Source organism: Rattus norvegicus, chromosome 6 (assembly GCF_036323735.1).
Source record: "Rattus norvegicus strain BN/NHsdMcwi chromosome 6, GRCr8, whole genome shotgun sequence".
In the NCBI taxonomy this organism is placed as follows: Eukaryota; Metazoa; Chordata; class Mammalia; order Rodentia; family Muridae; genus Rattus; species Rattus norvegicus.
The window spans coordinates 44,723,851-44,739,788 of record NC_086024.1 but is presented as its reverse complement, the minus strand read 5'-3'; positions in this window follow the sequence as shown (position 1 = coordinate 44,739,788).

Sequence of the window (15,938 nt, the reverse complement as noted above, 5' to 3'; positions counted from 1 at the left end):
GTTTTCCGGCCACAATATGGAGAAAACACCTTGTAGTATCAAACCAAGAGGACACATAGAAATGATTTGAAATCTGAGAGTTAGTGCTGCCATTTAATATCCCAGAATGTCTAAGATAAAAACTCAGATGACAATAGATGCTGGGGAGGATATGGAGAAAGAGGAACACTCCTCCATTGTTGGTGGGATTGCAAACTTGTACAACCACTCTGGAAATCAGTCTGGAGTTTCCTCAGAAAATTGGACATTCCACTACCTGAGGACCCAGCTATACCTCTCTTGGGCATATATCCAAAAGATGCACCAACATACAACAAAGACACATGTTCCACTATGTTCATAACAGCCTTATTTATAATAGCCAGAAGCTGGAAAGAACCCAGATGCCCTTCAACAGAGAAATGGATTAAAAAAATATGGTACATCTACACAATGGAATACTACTCAGCTATCAAAAACAATGACTTCATGAAATTCATAGGCAAATGAAATGAACTAGAAAATATCTTCCTGAGTGAGGTTACTCAATCACAGAAAAGCACACTTGGTATGCACTCATTGATAAGTGGATATTAGCCAAAAAGCTCAAATTACCCAAGATGCAATCCATAGACCATAGGAAGCTCAAGAAAAAGGATGACCAAAATGTGGATGCTCCCACTCCTTCTTAAAAGGGGGAAAATATTCATAGGAGGGCATATGGAAGCAAAGATTAGAGCAGTGACTCAAGGAATGGCCATTCAGAGCCTGACCCACATGTGGCCCATAAATATACAGCCACCAAAACTAGATAAGGTTGATGAAGCTAGAAAAATGCATGCTGAAAGGGACCAGATATAGATCTCTCCTGAGAGACACATCCAGAGCATGTCCAATACAAAGGTCAATGCTAGCAGCAAACCACCGAACTGAGAATAGGACCCCCTTGGGGGGAAATTAGAGGAAGTATTGAAAGACTTGAAAGAGCTTGCAACCCCATAAAAACAATAATGCCAACCAACCAGAGCTTCCAGGGACTAAACCACTACCAAAAGACTATACATGGACTGACCCAGGGCTCCAACTGCATATGTAGCAGAGAATAGCCTTGTTGGGGCACCAGGGGAAGGGGAAGCCCTTGGTCCTGCCAAGGTTGGACACCCAGTGCAGGGGAATATGGGGGGGATAAGGTGGATGTATAGGGGGAATACCTGTATGGGGGAGGGGGAGGGGGAGGGGGAGGGGAGGGAATGGGGGCTTATGGACAGGAAACCAGGAAGGGGAATAACCTTTGAAATGTAAGTAAAGAAATATATCAAATAAAAAATTAAAAAAATAGTGTCGCAGATGGTTTGGTTGTCAAGGGAGATAAGACACAATGACAAAGTCCCGACTAACTTAAAACAATGAAAATGATAGCTAGTGGAACCAAACTCTTGTTAAACAACTCATATTTAGAAACAATTCCCATGAAGGAATTTACATAGGTATGTTTATGTATATATTTGTGTGCATACAAATCCATCCATCCATCCATCCATCCATTCATCCATCCATCCGTCTGTCCATCCATCTACCTATCTATCTATACACATGCATAAGTGTGTGTGTGTGTGTGTGTGTGTGTGTGTGTGTGTGTGTGTGTGTGTGGTTAGAAAACCTCAGGAAAGGTTCTCATTCATCCCATCCTTGTTAGCTCAGCTGGTGCTCAGCAATCATCACTCTGAGGCACTGTTAAGGACACAGTCATCCCCATAAAGGGATATGCACAGAGGTTCATGGATATTACCCTTATGGCTGAATATCTGAGGAGAGATACCACTTTACTTTTTATAGCAAAATTGTGCATGTATGGAGTCCTCTCCTCTTAATCATGCAGCCTCTTCAGAGCTGAGCTCAGACACAGCCCTGTCAGTAAGAATTCAGAGAGCAAGGTAGATGGGAGGCCTTTGGGCCATGCAGGGGTCCTGATGCTGTCAAAGGTTAGTGATGCCATTTACGACATTGGCTGCTGACTGCCCTGTTCCACAATAAATCATTACCATGATTAATTTTCTTTTGTTTTAACCAGTAGAGTGGTTTCAATGTTCTAGCACAAGCTAATCACTGCTTTGATGAGGGCATAATCCTTCAAAACTATTGGTAAAACAGTTTGTATGAGATTTTTCTCTCATTGTGTGTCTAAGGTGCACAATACAATGTTACTAACTCTGAGTGCAACCATGATAGGAAATCTCTGTTTTCTATAACTGAGTCTTTACATTCATTTTCTCCCAGTCTCTGAAAACCACAATCCTGTTCTCTCTTTCTGTGAATTTGACTATTTTAGGGTCCTACTTAAGGGGAGTCTTGTTAATTCATCCTCATGGCTTGCCTTGTTCCACCAAGCATGATACGTTCCAGGTTCACCCATGTTCTCTTTGGACTGTTCTCCTCCTGAGGCTGAATGATAATTTATTCACTCTTCCACTGATGGACATGATACAATATCATTTATATCTGCTAAGAAAGCTATTAGCAAGAAACACAAAACAAGTCATTGGTATGGTTTAGAGGTTGAATGTCCCTCAACCTACTGTGAGATGAGAGAAACTTGAAGACGTTTCCCAAGTGGGAGGGCCTGGATTCACTGGATCTTTGGAGGGAACAAAGGTTTTGGTCCCAGACAACTTTCCCTATCTTCCTGGTTAATGAGCTTCACGGTTCTGCCATGTATTTCCGTCATCATATGTTGCCAAGGATCAAAGCATTAGGGGTATGTGCTCACAGGCTGGAACCTTAAGACCATGAGTTAGATTAACACCTTTCCTCTAAAATTAATTGCTTTTGGAATTTCATTATCGTGTTGGGAAACTGACTGACAATTGGCAAAGCTATGAAAAACTTGGTAAGCTTGGGCATTGTGAGTAGGAATCTAAAACAGTCAAGCCCCCATGGAAAGGAATAAGGAGAGTATCCGTATTGAGCAACCCCATTTCAGGATATACATCCAGGAAAAATGGAATGAAAATCGTGAAGAGATATTTGCATGATGTCTGCATTTCCATAGTCATTACAGAGTTACTCAGAGCAGTGGAGCTGATGATGGTTTTTAAATCAATGATGAACACTCATTTGATCTTCCTTTTTGAGATCTGAGGCATCTCAAACCTGATAGTAAGGGCCTGCACCTGCCTTGTCTAACAGAGTGCTCCAATCTGTCTATGCAGGCTTGCAGATTTTTCTCTCCTTTCTCTCTATGTTACGACTTTTTTTTTTTAGTGAGAGACATTATTGTTACAGATGGAGGCTCATTGTAATTCCCTTCCTTCACAATAGAATTCCCTTCTTCAACCTCCCACAGGCTGGACCCAGATGTTGAGGGATAATGTGTGACCTTCCCTCCTTTAGAAGTATAGAACTCTTTTGCTGCCACTGCTGTTTTATGGTGTCTCTGTGTGTCTTTGTCTTTTATTCAGAACAAATTTTGGTTCTATTGGCTTAAAAAAAGGGATATTCTCAAGTGTAGTCGGATAGCATCATGTTTGGGAGGTAGCCTCCGTACTGTGATGACCTACCTGACCCACAGGAATCGTGTACACTTGAGAGCATCGACAGATCGAATCCTTGTCTGTCACAGTTACACAGATTTACCTACCATCTGCACTCTGTGACCCCAAGAGCCAAGGGCCGGGAATGCAGTTTTAAGAAGTCATTTATGGAGCATGTCCACTGAGTTTTGAATCTAATTTCACACATTGCTTGTAGTATGAGAACCGGTGAGTTGGGAACATGTCCGATTTTCGTGTTCATTGGACAAATTGGAAATCAAACAAGATAATATTATAAAAAGTAATAGAAATGTTAAATTTTCTTTGAGTCTAGATATTGTATGTTTTTACTAAAGTGTAATGAACTGGGAGCCTGGAGAGATGGCTTTGTGGTTCAGAGCACTGGCTGCTCTTCCAGAGGACTTGGGCACTTTAGCCATGAAATTCAGACATACATGCAAAAAATACTTATATGTATAAAATAATAAAAATGGCAATGAACTATTCAATAGGAGGACATTTGTAGACACGGAACACTACAATTAGTATTATCATCATTGTTATTGTGAGACAGGGTATCATGTTGCCCTGGTTGACCTTGAACTCACTAGGTAGTCTAGAATGACCTTGAAATTCTGATTTTTCACTTTTTAAGTGTTACTAAAGGTGTTAGTTATCACACTAATGTAGGAGGTGCTAGGGTTCAAACCTTGAGCTTTGTGCATGCTAGGCAAACAAGCTACATTTCTAGGTCTAAACATTTTTATTATTGACTTTTTCCCTTGAAGAGCTCAACATACCCTGAAGTTGAGAGACGTCCTTAGAAAAAGGAGAGCATTTATCTTTTGCCTTCCTAGTGACGTGGTATCAGAAAGTGAGATGGAAGGTCAATAATTAAGTGAGTACTGTAAACAGGCCATTCACACCCAACCCCCACCACAGAGGTTGGGGGACGATGCATCTCTTCCTTCCAGGGAAGTCAGGCAAAGGACATTTGGGGATACTGAAATAAGAGTTCAGCTCCCCCGTCATTTTCTATATTCTTATGGAGCAGCAGTAGCCATGGATCAGCTGGTGTGGTTGAGCTGTCTGCGTGTGAGTTCTGAGAAAGGGACAGGGAAGTTATTGATTGCTAAAATCATAATGCTGGTGCAGATGACCTGGAACATAAAGAGAAGAGACCTGTTGCTTGTGAGAAGTGTCGCTCAGGGGAAGACCAGTGATGACCAGACGTAGTTCTGTATATAACTGAAGTGGGGAGGTAAGGGAGGTGGATGGGGAGGGTAACACCCTTATAGAAGGGGAGGGGGAGCAGTTAGGGGGCTGATGGGCAGGAAACTGGGAAAGGGAATAACATTTGAAATGTAAATAAGAAATACCCAATTTAATAAAAATGGAAAAAAAATTTCCCCACTATAAGACTTTTCTGAAGCTTCAAGAGAAAGTCTCAAGGTGCTGGTCCACACTCATTTGTCAATTCTATGACAAAATAGTTAAACAGGAGAAAGCTAGATTGTGATGGACCAACTTGAAGCTCTTATGGTTGTTTAAAGCCTTGTAGGCTGATTGGCTGAGAGTCAAAGTGTCTTTCTGGGTATCTGCTAGAGGTCTCCATCACTATATAGTACTCTCTCTAGGACAGCACATACCGACTGGACACCACACCAATAGGAGAAAGTGTCTATCAGTATGGCATTCATTGTACACTTAGGTGACACTGAAGGAGTAAAATCTTATCACTGATGCTGTGGTTTATTGGTTACTCCAATATGCCCCATCCACAGTCAAAGTGAGTGAGTTATATAAAGCTATGTCTACCAAGAGGAACAGGTCATAGGAGTCAATAAGAATACTATGGACATTGAGAAATCATTTTCTTCAGTCTTACTCTCAGGTTCAGACTAATGATATTTTGTAGATGAGGAAATTGCACTTCTCAATGGTGAAGTGATTCGCAAACACAAGCAAGCAGAAGTGTGCCTTGGGCTCAAATCTAGACTGCATAAGAAGATATTTCTTCTATATCTTGTTATCTTGAGAAGATAAACAATGACCCCAGAGCCTGGCACAGGAGCAGGTAGCTGGTTTATTTTGGCCTCTGTTCTCATAGCACAGGCATCCTTGTTCCCCTTTGCGAGCATGTCAGTTGTCTCTTTAAAAAGCTGATGCAAGTTCACTGGCCTTAAGTTTGGACCACTGATGCTACCCAAGTAGGGATGAGTCTTTCTGACTCCCACAAAGCCAATCTTCAGGACTCAGGGCTAGAGTCCCTGCAATGACCATCTTATAAATCACCCATGCTTCAACATGGGGGACCATGCTCCACCTCTCTTGGTGAATAGGACCAGTTGCTAGTTGGTTTGTAAATACCACAACAAAGCACCAGAAAGAAACTCCAGCATTTCCCCAAATCTCTCATTTTCAAGATAGAGATTTGAGAGCTGAACAGATGGCTCCCGGAAAAATGCTTGCTGTGCAAGCACTATGACATGGGCTCAGTTCCATGAACCCAGCAAGGCATGGTGGCATTCATTTCTAATACTGTCTCTAGAAAGGCAGTGACAAGAAGATCCCTGGGGCTTGTGGCCACTTACCTTAGCTTGCTTGGTGAGCTCCAGCTTGTGAGAGACACTGATTTAAAACACAAGCTACATAGTTCCTGGGAATCAACATTTGAGGATGACTTCTGATCCCTACACACACACACACACACACACACACACACACACACACACACACACAAGTACATGCACACAGGCACACACACACACATACAAGCATAAACACATGCACGAATGCATGCATGCACGCACACAAACATAAAACATACCCTGTAGGTTTGAGAAGAGCTTTAATTATAAAATATGCTCCAATTATAAAGGTAGCCATGTGTTTAAAAATAATAAAGTAACTAAGAGTAACACATAGAAAGGGGACAGAAGCATTGGCGCAATAAAGTCCTTGTTCCTGCTTATCAGGTGGAGTAGCCGGCTTACTACCAGAAGTACTTGTAAGGATGTCAAGTTTAGTAGACACTGATTACTCAGTATTAATTTTGCGTGTGGTACATTTGAGGAGTAAGACCTGTGCATCTCCAAGACCTTTGCCACATCAGAATTAAATTACTCTGAAAGGCCTAAGGAGGAGTATGCTCTCCTTTTTTTATTTGAAAATAAATATTCCTGAGTTGGGAAGATGGCTTAGTACATCAAATGCTTCCTATACAAGCAATGGAGACTTGAATTTATTCCAAAATCCCATGTAAAAGCCAGGTATAGTCTCAAGTGCCAGTGAGCTCAGCTTAGACAGGTGAGGCCAGGAGGCCTAATGGACAGTCAGTCTAGGCAAAATGGTGAGGGTTAGTGGGATACCTAGACTTTGGAAATAGAATAAAGAGGGAATTGATGAAGATGAGGTCAAGAACTGGCTTCCATGTATACCCACAACAGCAAATGGACTCAAACATACACATAAGCACACATGCATAGCACACATGCATAGAAACACACACACATGCATACATACGTATATACATATATATGCACATATGCATAACATACACACATGCATACACATGCACATACATACAAACACACATGCATTACATACACATGTACACACACACACACACACACACACACACACACACACACACACAAAGCACCTCTAGACCCTGCAGTAGATCTATGAGATAGTCAGAAGTCTTGAGCCTGTCTACCTATTGCTTGTACACAGCACCCAAAGTCCCTGAACAATATGTATGTGTATTTCCGACACTGATCTTAGGGGACAGAGGTGTGACATCCTGAGCTACAGAGAAAAGGACCGTCTGCACAGTGGGATTCAGGGGATGTTACTTTTCCATGGGGATTAAAGTGCACGTATGTCCTTGTCATCTCCCTGACAAGGCCTATGCCTGACAACCAGAAGCATGAAGGTCCCTGGGGCCGTTCACAGGCAAGGAAGCAGCTATGCAGACACACTGCCCCCACCCAATCTTTTTGAGTTTCCTTCCCTCCCTCCTCCGGACCCCAGAGTCTTTATGTTTTACTTTCCAGTTATGTCAGGCTAAGACAGAGGCCAGCTATACAGGCTATCCACGTTCCAACTTTGCTGCATTGTGGCGTGGAGCTGAATTCTGAAACTGAGAGGCAGTACACTCAGCTCAGTGAGGACCGAGAAAGACCACTTCGGGAATGCCATGCACACAGTCATATCAGGGGCAGGATTTGGCAGCTGTGATTTCAAGGCAAATGCTTTTTGTGTCATAATCAAGATGGTTAGCTTTGCGCATTACTGGACAAATAAATAAATAAATAAATAAATAAATAAATAAAACTGACTCACAAAGCATGAATTAATGCTGCATTTGGGAGAAGCAAAGGCAGCTTGTATACAGGGACACACACAAAAGATGTTCTACTGAGCATCAGTCTTTACAGTTCTAGAAGAAGAAAGATGATGGAAATCACTCTTTGTGGACACAATGGGCACACTAGAACTTGACAAATTGGATCTGGAGAGTGACCCTGTGATAATGTGGCTGATGGACCCTGGGAGAGGCAGCAACCATATCTTCAGGTTGTGCTTCTGGAATCCCCGGATCTTAAATAATCCAGTCTGTGGCACTGACCCTGGGGAGACCGGCTTTCCCTATAGGCAAAATGTTCCTGTGACGCAGCCTCATCCAACCTTCAGGTCAGATAGAGCATGAGTGCGAGTGTGTTACCCCATGAGCATGGCATTCCCGAAGTGGTCCTTCTCGGTCCTTACGAGCTGAATGTATTGTATCTCTGGGACACAGGGGCTTGCTTTGGAGCCATTCATTTACTCACTCACTCACCGATGCCAGTAGACCATCCTGCAGGAACAGAAGTGTTCTGTGACTGCAGAACACCCTGGGTACTGTAGTCACTATTCACTTGTGCCCACTGACCTCCTACAACAGGACAAGAGCTAAAGAGTTTGTTTTACTTCCCATCAACTGATTTCAATCTGGACAGTGGCTGTCTTCTGTGGTAGTGTAGCACAATGCTCACTGATGATAAAAATATTGGCAGAAAGTCTTTGAAGGTACTTTTGAGAAGTTGCTTGATAAATATTTTTGAGGGAGAGTGGGAACTCAGTACATGTTCTTAAATGGCATGAAGGAAATAAACTGGTTTGCAAATGATAGTAATAAATTAAGAACTAGATTTTGTAAGATATACATGGCGGGGCTGGAGAAATGGTTTAGCAGTCAAGAGCATGAACTTAGAGTATCAGAGTTCAATTCCAGCATCCACATCAGGCAACTCATAACTACTTGTAACTCCAGCTTCTGGAAAAATATATGACGTCCTCTCTGGCCTCACTGGGTACTACATTCATGTGGATATACCTACCCGAACCTCTCCACATAATTAAAATAGTAAAAATAAAATTTTAATAAGATTAATATAATTTTGTGGGAATAGGTATACATGTTTCCAGTGGAAGAATAATTTCATTTACTTATTTTCAACTATAATAGTTGAAAATAGCATAAAATGTCCAAGGCCAACTCAAATATCTCTTCATAGCAAATGGATGTTTGTGCTGGTGTTGTAACAGGATCCTGACAGAGAGAGCACAGAAGGATGAACAAGGTGTTCCAGAACAGCTTTGTGAAGCATAATGGATCAGACAAGACGGACTTGAAGATGGTACAGGAGGCAGAAGGAATTGTATCATCTCCATCCCAAACATGAAAAGGCACATATTGTGCACATTTGGATAATAAAATATATTGTGGAAGCAGCAGCAGCAGCAGCAGCAGCAGCAACAGCAGCAACAGCAGCAACAGCAGCAGCAGCAGCAGCAGCAGCAGCAGCAGCAACAGCAGCAGCAGCAGCAGCAGCAGCAACAGCAGCAACAGCAGCAGCAGCAGCAGCAGCAACAGCAGCAGCAGCAGCAGCAGCAGCAACAGCAGCAGCAGCAACAGCAGCAGCAGCAGCAACAGCAGCAGCAGCAGCAGCAGCAACAGCAGCAACAGCAGCAGCAGCAGCAGCAACAGCAGCAGCAGCAACAGCAGCAGCAGCAGCAGCAACAGCAGCAGCAGCAGCAGCAGCAACAGCAGCAGCAGCAGCAGCAGCAACAGCAGCAGCAGCAGCAGCAGCAACAGCAGCAGCAGCAACAGCAGCAGCAGCAGCAACAGCAGCAGCAGCAACAGCAGCAGCAGAAACCCATAGAATTTCTACTCAGAATATCAAGGCCATGTTCTCAAGTTGTTATTTTATCCTCTTCCACTCCTCAGGAGAGCAGTGGTGTTTTTTTTTCCAACAGGAGAGCTGCCTGCTACCCTAGGTGGGCACACAGGTAACCAAGTGGAGGCAGGGAAGTTCATGGACATATTCACATTGGAGACGGACTTGAAACATCAATAAAAGACTACAGTAGTAAGGGTGAGGCTGGGATATAGAGATTCTTACCTAAGAATCTGTGCCCCTTTTGGCTAGAGATTCAGAGAGAAAAATGGATCTGTGAATTACGCATAACAATTCTCAGTAGCAAAAAAAAAAAAAGGGAAAGAAATGAAAATGCATTTGTATATGTACTTAGTAAAAGGGGAAACTTGCCATATTCCAGTTTAAGATTAGTATTTTCTCTTTAAAAAAGATTTATGTGTATATTTTTCTCTCTCTGTGCATATGCCGTGTGTATATATCTGTGTGTATGTGTATGTATGCACATGTATACGTGCTGTGTGTTTTGTGTATGTATCTATGTGAGTATGTGGTATGCATGTAAATATGCTGTGTATGTATGTGTGTGCTGTGTTTAAGTATGTTTGTATGCATGTGTATTTATGTTCATGTATGTATGTATATGCTGTGTGTATGTGTTTATGTGTTGAGTATGTATAAATGTGTGTATTTATATGTATGTGTGTATATGCTGTGTGTATGTGTGTGTGTGTGTGTGTGTGTGTGTGTGTGTGTGCATATATCTGTGTAACCCAGAAGAGAACATCATACCACCTAGACATGGGGTTACAGATATTTATAAACAACCCAATATGAATGTTGGAAACAGAGCCCAAGTCATCTGGAAGAGAAATGAGTGCTCTTAACCACTGGGATATTTTTTCAGCCCTCAAACTAGTCTTGCCTATTATTCTGCTAAGATAAGATATACAGAATCTATTTCTGAAGAAAATCAACAACCTTTGGTTTGGGGAAGATATTTTCACTGAAGGACACGAATTGATGAAAAGTGTCCTGGCCACACAGTGAAGACAGGTGAATGAGAGCTGTGTGGCTTCTGTAACCTGGAGCCTAGGAAAGAAACCTGTATAAGCATCGCCTACACAATCTATAGGTACAGGGTTTGTCCCTGGTCTGATGTGGGTTCACAGAACTGAACTCAGGTCTCCTGGAATAGCTACACATGCTCATAACCACTGAGCTGCCTCACCAAACTCACAGTGAAGACTTGCTAAGGGGAGGTCTCATCTTGCTTAGTCCTGAGATTTGTGTCTGGAATGCCTTTTGAAGGCCATGTGTTAAATGTTTGGCTGCCAGTCTGTGGCACTATTGGGCAGTGGTAGAACCCTTAAGGCTTGAGACCTAATGGAAGTCATCAAGGATAAAGGGATGCCAGATCCAAGCCCCTTTTTTCTTTGATTCTCAGAAGCCTTGAAATGGGAGCAACTCTGAATCATCCTGTGCCTCTTGCTATGATGCCTGTCATTTTCATAGGTTCTCCCACCAATGGACCCAAACAGTCATAAGCTCAAACTGTGAGCCAAAATAAACTTTTTCCTCTTGATCAATTATTAGCTCCAGGTATTTGTTTCAGCAGTAGAAAGTTGACTAACATGGTGGACAACTATTAGAAGGTGACCTAGGATGTTGAAAGATTTGGTGTGTGTGTGTGTGTGTGTGTGTGTGTGTGTGTGTGTGTGTGTGTGTGCGTGCCTGCATGTGTGTGTTGGCATGGGAGTGTGTATCAGAGAGAATAGCATACACGGAGGCCCTTTGATTAGCAATTACCTAGCTTCACTGTTTTCAAGGATAGAAAGGAAGTCCTTGAAGTCTCGGAGCAGCCAAGCAGTAAGTGCCTGCAGGGGAAGCTGAACGACCCAAAGGCCAATAGTGCTCAGTCTTGTTGCCGGTGTTAGGGACAGGTGTTGTGATCACCAGGATCATGTCTTTTCCACAAAGGTGAAACAGTAAAACACATACCACCTCTCCTTGGAAAACTAAGCCATGATGACCTTCAACAACACATTGTTAGTTAGCTAGTTATTAAGTAACAGGCCTGGGGGACATGGGAGTAGACATTTCCTACAGAATCAACAACTTGGAGACCAATGACTAGAACCAGGGGACCTTAATTACTGATCAGAAGGATGGAGCCTGAGTCATATCTCTGGCCCCAGGAGGGGACTGACATCCTGAGCTGCCTGGAAGACCAGCAGCAGATACTTATCTAAACTGGCTCCAGGAACCCCAAACCTCACACGATTACTGTCTGCTAGTGGTTTTCTGATAAAGAAAAAACAGAAACAAAAACAAATAACCACACACACCATTGCTCCCACCTGTATGAGCTAATCAAAGCAGGACTGTCAATCACCTAGACAAGAAAATACTCCCTCAGGAAAAGCTGCCTGCTCTAGAGATGTTAAAAATGGTATAAATCCTACCTAACCAGAGGAGAGAGCTGTTTCTTTAGCCACTGTCCATGTTCACCCCTCTTGAGGGTATAATTCCCTGTTCTCTACAGTGATTCTATCTATTATGTTGTTTTTTGTGTGTATCATCTGAATTCTCCATGGAGATGACAAGGATTCAGGAGTCAAGAGGAGTCCAGAGAGAGATCGAGATCCTGGTGACAACATAGAAGATGAGATTTTCTAAAACCTGTGATAAAGTGTAAAAAGGGCTCTTTAAAAATACAAAATAATTTGCAAGTGGAAGAAGCCAGCCAGCTCCTAGACTTGTATGATGGGATCTAGGTCAGTTAAGGTTTGTTCTTGCAGAAAGCAAGCCTTGCATTCTGAGCTCATGTGACCTCTCATTGACACATCTGATCTCGGAGTTTCATGGCCAAAGGCAGAGCATGCATGGTTGCTCTCTATTAATTCTAGCTGGAAACTCCTGCAAGGCTACAGATCTGATTTTCTCCTGCTCCACTGTTGAAGTCTTGGTCAGTGTTTGAGTGTACTCATCTGACATAATTTTCCTTCCATCCATCCATCCATCCTTCCTTCCTTCCTTCCTCCTTCCTTCCTTCCTTCCTCTCTCTTTCTCTCTCCCTCCCTTCCTGTCTTTCTTTCTTCTTTCTTTGGTAGGGTTGTTAATTTAGGAACAGCATCTCCCTGGTGACAAGGGAATTCTCAAAGGAGAAGTGGCTATCCTATTTAATCACCCTAAAATGAAGCTAATTAGGGAATAAGAACTTAACAATGGGAGAGGCTGATGCTAGGGCTGAGAAGGGTGAGCACTTTTCTATTTGATTGTGAAAGTTGGGTACTGAAACCTTCCATGGAGGCAGAGCAAAATACCTCCTATTATATAGAGACAAGCTAGGATTTCAGAGAACAGGGAATGCAGGCCAGCCTTCCAGAAAGCCTTTTTATTTCTGAAAGACATAGTGGGTCCAAGTCTGTAAATGCTGTAAGCTGTCAAGTCTTTAAAAGCCCAGAACCTGATCTCTCTGATGTTTCTTTGTTCTTGTATCCACTGGGGATATTGATCCCGTGTGGAAGGTGCTTGGTGGCTGGAAGTACAGTCCCATAGGAAAATGACAAAGTACTGAAGCTAGAACCTTCATAAAACAGAAAGGTGACAGAAGTCATGGGGGCTCTTGTTTCATAGTGGCCTTTCACCATTGTCCTAGGTTGGAAAGAGCTAGCCAAAGGAGTATGAGGGTGATGACAAAAAAGATATAGAAGTTTCCAGAAGAGGGTGCCGAGACAGGGTGTTAAGCCCCAGAGGGGGTTCGGAGCACCAAACAAGCTGTCATTGCAGATGGCTCAGTCTGAGGTGGATTTTGAGAGGAGCTTGAGATGTAAATAGGCCATGTCTCAGAGAGTCTCAAATGCTACGCGGAGAAGTTTGCATATGGAACAATGAACTAATTTTAAACAGAGGAAAGACACAGTCAGATTTGGGTTTCCACAGATTGCCCTAGTTTCGTAGAAAGAAGAGACCAAATGCACATTTTGTGGCAAGCATAGAGAAAGCATGTTCTAGGTCAACCATAGTAAACTGAAGAAGAGAAGGTAGATACTTGTTATGTAGGGTGTGGGGTAAATGTGGTACATGGAGAAGGAGGTTCCCAAATCACATGTTTGTCCTCAGCCATCCTAAAAAGTGGGTATTGTGTTGCCGAAAGGGGAGAACACATACTTTTGGTCAAATTGCAGAATGTCTTATTTAGTATAAGTTTGTCTGGGTTATTCAAACATTCCTCAAGCTATGCCTACAATATGGGGAACAGATTTCATTTCCTACTTCAAGGCAGAACATGTACAAATTGAAGTAGACCTGCAGAAAATGAACAGGAGTTGCACAAAGGGAGAATTGGGGTTTCTCAGGAAACTTTGAAAGAAGGTCAGACTGAGCTAAATGGTTCAAGAGGTGAAAGGCTCAAACTGAATTGGAACAGCAAGCTGAATTATTATGTTCAGAGGTTAGCATCATGCCATCACTGAAAACAACTATTTTGAAGTATATAGATTATTTCTTGGGAAGGACACTGCTTATCTTGGTTCTCTAGGGAAAGTGAATGAGGAGATACCAGTGTTTTTGTTTAGTGAAAGGAGGAGGAGTCTGTTCCGGACTTCCTAAGGCTACTGGGAGAGTCCAGCTTTGAGACTGAAGCTTGGGCTGTCTTCGAATCAACTCCCACCCCCAGCTTTCATGAATGCTTCAAGAAGTACTGCACCTTGGAAAGGAGATGGGAGCTTAGGACTTCAGATTTCTACTCAGTCTGGAAATGCTGCCGTGTCTTCTGCTATGAGGACCCCTGAGATTTGCTGAAAACTGAAATGGAAGAGTCTCTGTGAGAAGAACCTCTCTAATGGGATTTTTGTCGCATGGAAAATCTCACAATATTTGAGATGGTCTCTTGCCCTTTTGGAAATATTATGCATTTGACCCTCGTGGCATTAATGATGTAAAAAATACACTATGACATTATATTTCGATCTTACCGATGTATAACATAATTAGCAGAGATAAAGTTGATGTACAAGTTGTTTGTGATGCCTTATGGAAATCACGAAGGTTTGGTACAGCTGCAGAACACGGCTGCCAAAGGTATCAGCAACCCACACTCAAGCAAGCTCCAATTTATTAAAAACAAATCTATAAATAGAGTATAGACATATCAACAACCACCTCTTTGTGGCCATCAAGAATGCGCCTATTTCTTTTAGGTTTCTATGATGCCTTTTCTACCTGTGTTCCCTCTATCATCATGGAGGTGAATATAGTGGCCATCACATGACCTTGGAGAGGCTCGTGGGTCTTTCTTGATAAAAGAATCTCGAGCTCTGGTACTATGTAACCTAGTGACCCTTTCAACATTACTACCTTGTGCTTTACCTTGTGTAAATTAGTATTTAAACATCACATGCTGAATATAAAAATAACCCCTCCCCCCAAATATGGATGATCAATAAGGAACAGCAATATTTAATCATTGGATCTATTGAGGACAAAATAAGACAGCCAGCGCTGTAAGGAAGTGCCTCGAACTCAGATGCTATGGGGGATGTGAATGTGGTGGGGGACAGACTGAAAAACAAGGAGTGAGCTTGTGGCTTTGCTTGGGAAGACACACATTCCGCAACTAACAAAAAGGAGGAAGAGGCTGGGACACAGCCCTGCGATGCAACACTTGCTTAAGGTGCAGATCCAAGCACTGAGAAGAAAGGAAAACTCTTAGGTGTGTGGTCCACCTTCTGAATTCAAAGGACACAGAAGGAAGGGTGTTGACTTCCTGGGAGCAGTCTTTCTGTTTGTGTCATCCACTGCTGTGTCCCTGGCACTTAGATCTGCATCTGCCAACAACATACACTAAATGCCTCTTGCATGAATTATTGAAATAGTCAAATAAAAACACTTTCTTGGGTTTAATTCATCTTCTAGAAAAGCCATTTACAGCCAGTATTTTAGAAAGCATTATTTAATTCCTTTCCCCTAACTTGAACTTCCTTTCCTAACTCCATTAAAATCATGAATCCTAGCCCAACCAGTATGATTTCTTCCTGTTGGTCTTGGCTCTATATGTTCCAATGCTATCTTCTTTGTCGGAAAACAAAAGCAATCAACAACCATGCCCTCCCCCCAAAAAAGTAGAAAAAACTTACCTATAGACACTCTGCACGGATTAAGCCTGGAAATACACACTCTGCTGTTTTTGGAATGCTGATGCTTTTAGTTTGTAGCAGTGGAA